A 9,590-nucleotide genomic window follows, 5' to 3' on the forward strand; every position below is an offset into this window, starting at 1 on the left:
GTTGTCATTTTAATGTTAGATTTAACATGGCCATAAAAACGGGAGGTTCGGTATGCCTCAAAACCAGGTTTAAACCACCATTTTTTTTGGTTAAAATGTCCTGTACCAAATCAGGAAAATGGCCATTGTTATATTATAGTTCGTGTCTCTGTGTGTTACATTTTAATGTTTTGTTTCTGTCGTGTCGTAGTTCTCCTCTTATATTTGATGTGTTTCCCTCAATTTCAGTTCGTAACCCGGATTCGATTTTTTTCTCAATCGATGTATGAATTGCGAACAGCGGTATACTACTGTTGTCTTTTTAAATTTTTTTAATATTTACATCATGAGTGTGAAGTAAAATGTTTGTTCAAATTTATTTTCATTACCACAAATGAGTTTGTGACATGGACAGTCTTCCTCTAAGGGTAAACAATAACAGTTGTGTTTTGGCGTGGTGACAAAAATGTACCTTTGTGAAGAATCACATCTACATGTTGTATCATTTATTGTACTTCCTTCACGGTAGACGATTTGACCCTGTTCATTACAAAATGACTTTTGATACACACACTTATTGTTACCATCAGTTGAAAATGGGAAAGGCTGATATCTTTCAGAGCTGCATCCTGCTTTGTTGAAATATGGTTCGAAAATAAGTTTGCTGCCTAAAATTGATATAAAAGAAATTGAAAGAACAACATTTTGCAATATAAAGTGGTTAATTATTATAGAAATAGATGTCAGATCTATCTCCCAAATACAAATTTAGTGTCGAAAAAAAGCAAAGGTCATTCTTTCATTCTACAATGAGCAAACCCCATACTTTTAAGTACATTAACTCATCATAGATACCATGATTAAATTTTGTATCTCACCGACCAGCGTTTCGTCTACAAATAAATCATCAGTGACGCTCGAAACCAAAAAAATTAAAAAGGACAAAAAGAGTACAAATTGAAGAGCATTGAAAACCAAAATTCCTAAAACTTTTGCCAAATACAGCTAAGGTAACCAAGCCATATAGTTATATAGTCTTAAAAACAATAATAGACATAAACGACCTGGGGAATTAAAGCATCGTACGTAGGAGTCAAATGGTCATCACTGTCAACAACAAAAAATAAAAAATGTTAAGTGTTAATATCAATTTAAGTTATGGTAGCTTAATTCAATAAAATAAAATTATCAACACCGTGCAATATCTGTATTGAAAGAGTACAAACTTTTTATTTAAATGAATAAATCATATATGAAATATTATTTTTTCTTCTATTTTTCTTAGAATATAAATGGGCCAAATTTCGAAGATTAAACTTTGGCTCATTTATATTTCCACAAGATGCATTACAAATGCTTAAAAACAACCGCCTTAATTTAACGTAGATTATCTATCTGTATCCGGCCATCTTGAATTGTGAAAAAGTAGTTCACAATACGCATAGTTCTTTGCTTACATCTAAAAATAATTAAAAATACCGCAGAAAGTATATACAAATAAGGTGCCTCGTCAGTTTATATTTCCGTAGAGATAAAATTGAGAATGGAAATGGGGAATGTGCCAAAGAGACAACAACCCGACCATAGAAAAAAACAACAGCAGAAGGTCACCAACAGGTCTTCAATGTAGCGAGAAATTCCCGCACCCGGAGGCGTCCTTCAAATAGAGTCTAACACATGAGTGCCAATTGTTCGTTTTTTTTTCAATTTTGAGCAAATAATTTTGAGTACTGTGAATTGCCATTTAGAAATTAAGTGTGGAGATTATAAAACATTGAAAAATGAATTTCTCACATTTTATTTCTTAACAAATTGCATAGTTTATGATATAGCAAGGTACAATTTGTGTAAGACATATATGATAATAGTTCACTACAGAATGTCGCAAGTGAGAAGTTAACACATTGCAAACAGCAACTTCATGAACAGTGTACAAATATAATCATATAGCATGTACAGAAAGTAAAAGAAACTTACACTCTAAATAAAAAGGTGACATCATAACATCACAATCAAGCTAAGAAAAACTAACAAAAAATGTTGTTCTTGTATCAAAACTATGTGTATGTACTGCTACAGATTGAAATGTTGAAGTTTAAGGTCTATAAAATACTGAACCCGCTCCATATGCATGTGCCTGTCCCAAGTAAAGCAAATCGTCAGTTGTAACACTACATTGACTATTGATGTTGAAGGTGTTTGATAATGATAATGTGACTTCTTTGAAATGTTTGATATTGTCCTATTTTAAGCATTCCAATGGGAACGAATTGTGCCACTCTTCTTGCCGACTTGTTTCTTTATTATTATGAGTCTGACTTCACATAGGAACTTCTTAGGAAGAAGATAAGAAGTTTGCAATATCCTTTAACTCTACTTTCCGCTATAAAGATGATGTTCTTTCACTAGATAATTAAAAATTTGGTGACTATGTCAAATGCACCAATCCCATTGAACCAGAGATAAAGGATACAACAGATACAGTTAAGTCGGCCTCATATCTAGATTTACATCTAGAAATTGACAATGAGGGTTGATTGAAAACAAAACGTTACAGCTTTCCAATTGTAAATTTTCCATTTCTAAGTAGCAACATTTCGACATCACCTGCATACGGGGTATATATCTCGCAATTGATACGATATGCCCGTGCTTGCATTTCCTATCATGATTTTCTTGATAGAGGGTTGTTGCTCACATTGAAGCTATTAAAACAAGAGTTCTAAATGGTGACGTTGAAATCTTATCTTCGTAAATTTTACGGACGCCATATTATTATTGGTTGACCGTTATGAAATAACCGTTTCCCAAAACGGATATGTTCCTTACGTCGTAACTACAATCCACTTTCCTTTCATGAATGTGACCTACCGAATTAGACTATTTACCGGATTTGTTTTCTCATTAACACGACGGGTGCCACACATGGAGCAGGATCTGCTTATCCTTCCGGAGCACCTGAGATCAACCCTAGTTTTTGGTGGGGTTCATGTTGTTTATTCTTTGGGTTTCTAGGTTGTTTCATGTGTACTATAATTTGTCTGTTTGTCCTTTTCATTTGTAGCCATTGCGTTGTCAGTTTATTTTCGATTTTCGAGTTTGACCGTCCAACTGGTATCTTTCGTCCCTCTTGTAATTGTATTAGTAATATAGTAAACACAATTTTTAGGTTATCTAAAAAAAAATCAGAAGTTGAAGCAGTTTATCAATGCAGAATTTAGTTTTATTGTTAAGTCCATTACGAAAGGAGATACTGTATCATGGGGCAATTAATTATTGATAATAACATCAGCGGTATTACCCGTGCTACTATAATCCAGTCCATCACAGGTCTCTCGATACGAATTCTCTGGTGAACGCAACAAACACACATAACTCTGACCACAATAAAACTTTCTTGCTCTGAGACGCCAATGTCCTGGCGCTGGACATTTTAACTCATATACAAATGTCAAAGCAATGATCTGCAAAAAGTGAAATTACAAAAAATCTGAACTCCGGGGAAATTTCAAAAAGAAATTTTTTTAAGAAATTTCCGTAATCAAAATTAAAAGCTCAAACACATCAAACGAATGAATAAAAGTATTCTATTACTGACTTGGTACAGGCATATATTTAAATGTAGAAAATGGTTGATTGAACCTTGTTTTATAGCTAACTAAAGCTCTCACTTGTATGATAGTCTTATCAAATTCCATTATTTTGACAACAATGTGTGAAAAGTAAAATCACAAAAATACTGAACTTAGAGGAAAATCTCATCGGAAAGTCCATAATCACATGGCAAAATCAGAAATAAAAAAACACATAAAAAACGAATGGACAAGAACTGTCTTATTCCTGACTTGGTACAGGCATTTTCAAATGTCGCCAACCCTCTCACTTTGATGACAGTCTCGTCAAATTCCGTTATATGTTCTGTTTGAACAAAACAAACAGATATAATGGATAAAAATGTAAAAACAATAGGGTACAGCCATCAACATTGTGTTATCATTTAAGTTACTATAAACAATAAAAGAAGTACACATAGGCTTACATGTACATGAAATTTAATATCCTCGTTTTGCTTTTTTTAATATAAGATTGTTTCTATCTATGTAAGATCCATCCATAAAGGGTCAAAAAAATTACGAATACTTTTGTCGTTTAAAGAATGACGGGATATAACAGTACAGAGTCACGTCAAATGGTTATCACAAAAATACTGACTAATTGTAAAAGTATTGATAATAAATAAATTAATTATGTCGGTCAAAGTATGAAGGATACATATGTTCAGAGTCACGTCAAATGAATATAACGAAAAACAGACTTATAAGCTATATTAATATTAATACTGACAAATAATATAATATTAAGATGATAAACAACGTCACTACGCAGAATCTATACTATTTACAATCGTGTATTAACTATCAGTTGATACATAAACGGAATATTTATCGACAAGGTCTTGGTACCTTCTGATGAACGTTTTTAGAAATTCTTTTTATAAGTGTAATTTGTCAGAGTATATAATATTATGAAGTTTTGTTGTTTGTTATTTGATTCTTACAATTGGAATGTTTAGTCTTTATATAAACAAACCACTGCTTGGTTTTTTGTTTGATCTTCGTAAATCATTGGAATCCACGTCACATCTCCTTATTTCCAAGTAAAATCATCAATTGACTAGTTGAGGAATATTCTGCACAATCTATTTCTTTAAAGACAAAGCCAAAGTGCAAGACCATAGACGTACAAACAAACTTAAAAAAGACAACAGAAATGTACTTATGCCAAATTATAAAAATGTATTTATTTGATACAAATAAAATTACTTACTTGAAAAAAACAGGGTAATACTGCTGTTTTCATTATATAGAGGTCAGGGAATAACTTCGATCTGCAAACAATTTAAAACCAAAAGTTATTGCACCTAATTAGGTAGTACTTCCTGTGCATATTGGCACACGTTTGCTATATACATATTGCACAAATATATATCACAACAGCACAACACACAAGTTGGGTCTGTGAGATTAAACGGCAAATTAAAACAACAAACAATGAGATTGTTCGTACTTAATTAAAAAAAGCAAAACAAATTTTCTGTGTAAAAAGTTTCTTCGTGTTATTTTCGACGATTATACTTTTATTTTTTAACGCAGAATCAGTCCAAAAATGAACATGCAGACAAATGGTCACTTATTCAATTTCACCAAAGTTAAGAGGCAAGTTTTGAAAAACAAAACCATTACAAACTGTTTATCAGCATAAACATTGAAGAAAAACAAAAATCATAAGTCCTCTATTAGTTGGTTTTTCACATTTTCTAAACTACACTAGTGATCTTTCAGGATAATAATATGAAAGCAAAACGGTTCCCAAACCGCGAATTTTAAAATTTTAATTTAAAGTTGACGATTATCGAACCTCTGGCTCAACTTATAATGTTATATCTAAGCATAATATTTGAATTAATAATTTTTAAGAGGAGACATGCTGTCAAAAATAGTATTATAATTAATATTAATAATCTATATTTTTTTTCTTTCAATGATACATGTGTGTAGTGTTTAGTGTCTATCGTTTTGTAATTAATATGCCTGTCTGTCTGTTTGTTTGTTTTTGGTTTTGTTTTTAATTTTAGTAACAATCCTATTGTTTGGATTTTAGACTAATAAAATTCTTATTTTTATTCTTATCGAACCTGAATTAGAATCGAATGTCAGTTAATGATTTCAAATATTTTCAGAATCAAGACAAGATTTACATATTACCACAATTAGGTTTTTTTTTACATTGAAGGTGGTCTTATTTTCTTTTGTAATCCATTCGTTTGATGTGTGTGCCGCTTTTGTTTGAGCCATTTTATTAGGGACTTTCCATTTTGAATTTTCCTAGCAGTTCAGTTTAATTTTCTTTTTTCTTTATACTTTTTTTGCCTTTATTTATGTAGTAACAGTTAAAATGTTATGTGGTTGATGTACCAAAATAAAAAAGCTGTCAAATAACAAATATCGAACACATAGAAATAATTACTTGATATCAATTCAAAACCTTAATTAGAGGTATGTTATATTACCTGTTTTTCTTCTCTTATATCTATCAATAATACATAAATGGTTATATAAAGCATCGAGCACCAAATCGTGGTCTTTTTACTTTGCATGTTGGTGTTACAAAAAAATAAATTACAATCAGACCATAATTATGACTAATGTCTAAGGTTCAGTTTGAAATCACCAATGTCTACGTGTGTGAATATGATAAATTAATGTTCTTTCAAAGTTATGTCAACAGTATAACAATCTAACAACTATAACTGTTTCATAAACTGTGTTATTGAGTACTGTACACGTAAAATACACGTTTGTACACATGTTTAACCCCGCCGCATTTTTGCGCCTGTCCCAAATCAGGAGCCTCTGGCCTTTGTTGGTCTTGTATTTTTTAATTTTAGTTTCTTGTGTACAATTCGGAAATTAGTATGGCATTCATTATCACGGAACTAGTACATATTTGTTTAGGGGCCAGCTGAAGGACGCCTCCGGGTGCGGAAATGTCTCGCTACATTGAAGACCTGTTAGTGACCTTCTGCTGTTGTTTTTTCTATGGTCGGGTTGTTGTCTCTTTGACACATTCCCCATTTCCATTCTTAATTTTATTAAATACCCGTTGGAGAGATGCCAATATTTAGAAATTAAACAAACATTTCAATTGTGTAAGATAACATTCAATATTATTGAGGGTATTGTACCAACTGTTGAGAAGCGATTCTATTGTAAAAAACACTGCAAATTTCTGAATGATTGCGTCATTTCAAGGACATCTGTCTTAATGTTAATAATGGTGGCATGTTTGTTCATGGACATAAATGATTATATAGGAATGCACTGGTTTTTTTTGCAGTCATTCGGTTTTTTTTTGTTTTTTTTTTTTAATTTAAATAAGAAAGACAGTGTCACTGCACTATTATTATACAATTGTATTTGTTTTATTGTTTGTAATTGATAATACCATAATTATTTAATATCAATGTGTTTGTGCAAATGAATAGTGTATTTTGTAACATGATAAAAGAACTTTCATCGAATTTATTATGTAAAGTTATTTCTACTTACATTTTAATTGACTATGACACTTAATTAACCAGTAGATCTTTCATTCCCTAATCTCTACAGCCAACACTTTATAGAGACATCTTACAAGCATAATTACAGCTGTTCGTTGGTTTGTTTTGTCAACAATTTCCATGTGTATGTAAATCGGTGTATGCCAGGTAAATGAACTTTAAAAAACAAATATTGAGTGAATTATCGTTCTTTGTCTTTCAAGTCCATTCGGAATACGAAATATTTATTGTGTAACAAGCACAAAATTATAAATGTCCTCCAATAAAATAAAAAGTCTAGTATTCTCATTAAATTTTTTTTAATGATAATTGCCCCCCCCCCCCCCCCCTTTATGTGGACCTTTGCTTTTTGTTGCAGCGTAGCTTTAAAACGATCTCATGTATAATTATACAATTATCTTAAATAGTTTCTTTTATGTAAGTAGAGCATTGCAGCTCAATTTCAAGTATGCGGTATTTACACATAATTAAATTCGCCCTTTGAAATTAACAAATATAACACAAAATTGAAAATTGAAACTCATCAAAGATATAAAGCTTCTAAATTTGTAGTTTTGCGCCGCATCAGTTGCTCGAGTCAAAACGGTCATACATCCCAGATTGTTATTTCTATATAGGGTGAACGCAAATTCGAAATTGAAGCCGATAAACAAAACAAAAATACTTAAAAATTGTGTTTAATACGGCAAATGCGCCTCGTGCATTTGGGATAGAATAACTGAGAGTTAATATTGATTCAACATTTTATAACCAGTAAATCAGAAGAAAATGTAAACATATACAAACTATTGGGTGAAGAATGGATCACAGTAAGACAGATATTCACCGAAAAACAACAAAGAAAAGGGCATGGAAAAGTGGACAATGTTATCACTACAAACCATTAAAGTCTGAAATGGCCTTTATCTGTACTCGACTGTACTGATTTATACTCGACCAGTCTGAATTGGTATGCCTTTTACTTGACATAACTCGACCCCAGTCTGAATCATACTTGACTGTACTGAATCGTACTTGACCCTTATCTTTGCCGTTGAAAATAGTCTGAACTATTACTCGACCAGTCTGAAACAGTCTTAACCCATTCTCGACATGTACTCGACCTATTTTTCCAGTCTAAACCATACTTAACCAAAGGTCTGAACAATACTCGACCTGTCTGAACCATACTAGACTAAAACAACCTCTACTTTTTTAACTGTTAAAATAAATTTCTTTTTAACTGAAATATATAACAACAGCCAACAAAATTTATAAAAAAATTTAACCTTATAAAAGAAATACATCTCTGATTATATTTAGGATAAAAAAAAAATTTATATATAACTTATATCAAAAAGGGATAAGATTAAATAAATAAATAAAATTGTTTTTCTGATTATTGGTGAAATATAAAGTATAACCTCTGCTTGGGGGCACACTCATAAATAAGATCACACCTGGTCAGAGGTATTAAATTCTAAATAACATTGATTCAAAATTGCAACATCCTGTTTAAATTAAATAACAAGGCCTTTCGAATATATATGTATGTACTAGATAAGTAATACACGAATCTAAGAAAATAGGGTTTTCTTTTTACCTGTAAAACACACATGTAATGAGGTAATTAGAACATATTAAAGTGCTTTATGTATGCTATGTTAATTTGACAAAAATACTTAAATTAATTGAATTTTTTTTTACTGTTACTTTGGAATACATTTCCTTTTTTAAAAAGGTTATCAAGGATTGCTATGGAAATTCTATTATCATGATTATATTAAATTCCTGGTTTAATAAAACAAAATAATTGAGCTCTCATTTTTTTTAAATTTATTAAGTTGCTTTATATACTATTTTATATATATCATAATAAAAAAACATTCACTGCATTATTACCTGAACACAACGGACACCATAAATCTATACTAGGCTTAAGTTAATGGTAAAAATAGTCCAGTTACCATAAAATACTTCCGAAATATTCATAACATTTTGAATAATATTGAAAATATTAATCACAATTAATTTTTTTAGATTACTTGATCGGCTTGTTTTATTCATATTTAAAAAGTTGATATATATTATTATGTAAGTGTTGATTAATATTGAGCTGAAGTTATATCATGATTGATTATTGTGAAATTTTAATTTCAATACTGTATTGAATACATTTTTATTTTCAAGTTGTTGTTCAAATTTCATTTTTATTAAAAAAAAATCCTAAATTGATCAAATTCAGTTAAAAGATACAATTTTGAATAGGTCTAGGTTGGTTAAGACTTGGTCGAGTATGGTTCAGACTAGGTCGAGTATGGTTCAGACTAGGTCGAGTACGGTTCAGACTAGGTCGAGTACGGTTCAGACTAGGTCGAGTACGGCTCAGACTAGGTCGAGTACGGTTCAGACTTGTATAAAATGGTTAAGCACTGGTGAAGTACACATTCAAACTGTTAAGTATGGTTCAGACTACAGTCGAGTATTATCAAGTAAATCTCAGACGAATTCA

General features: G+C 31.0%; 1 long non-coding RNA gene across 1 annotated transcript; it reads right to left on the reverse strand.

Annotated features, from left to right (window-relative positions):
- Positions 1-382: 382 nt before the first annotated feature.
- Positions 383-4,874, reverse strand: LOC139499168 (uncharacterized). Its single transcript, XR_011658134.1, has 3 exons — positions 4,807-4,874; positions 3,281-3,443; positions 383-647 (listed from the first exon to the last, which is right to left on the reverse strand). It is a non-coding gene; the product is annotated as an uncharacterized lncRNA (long non-coding RNA).
- Positions 4,875-9,590: the final 4,716 nt, after the last annotated feature.

The sequence above is a fragment of the Mytilus edulis genome, chromosome 12, assembly GCF_963676685.1.
Source record: "Mytilus edulis chromosome 12, xbMytEdul2.2, whole genome shotgun sequence".
Classification (NCBI taxonomy): domain Eukaryota; kingdom Metazoa; phylum Mollusca; class Bivalvia; order Mytilida; family Mytilidae; genus Mytilus; species Mytilus edulis.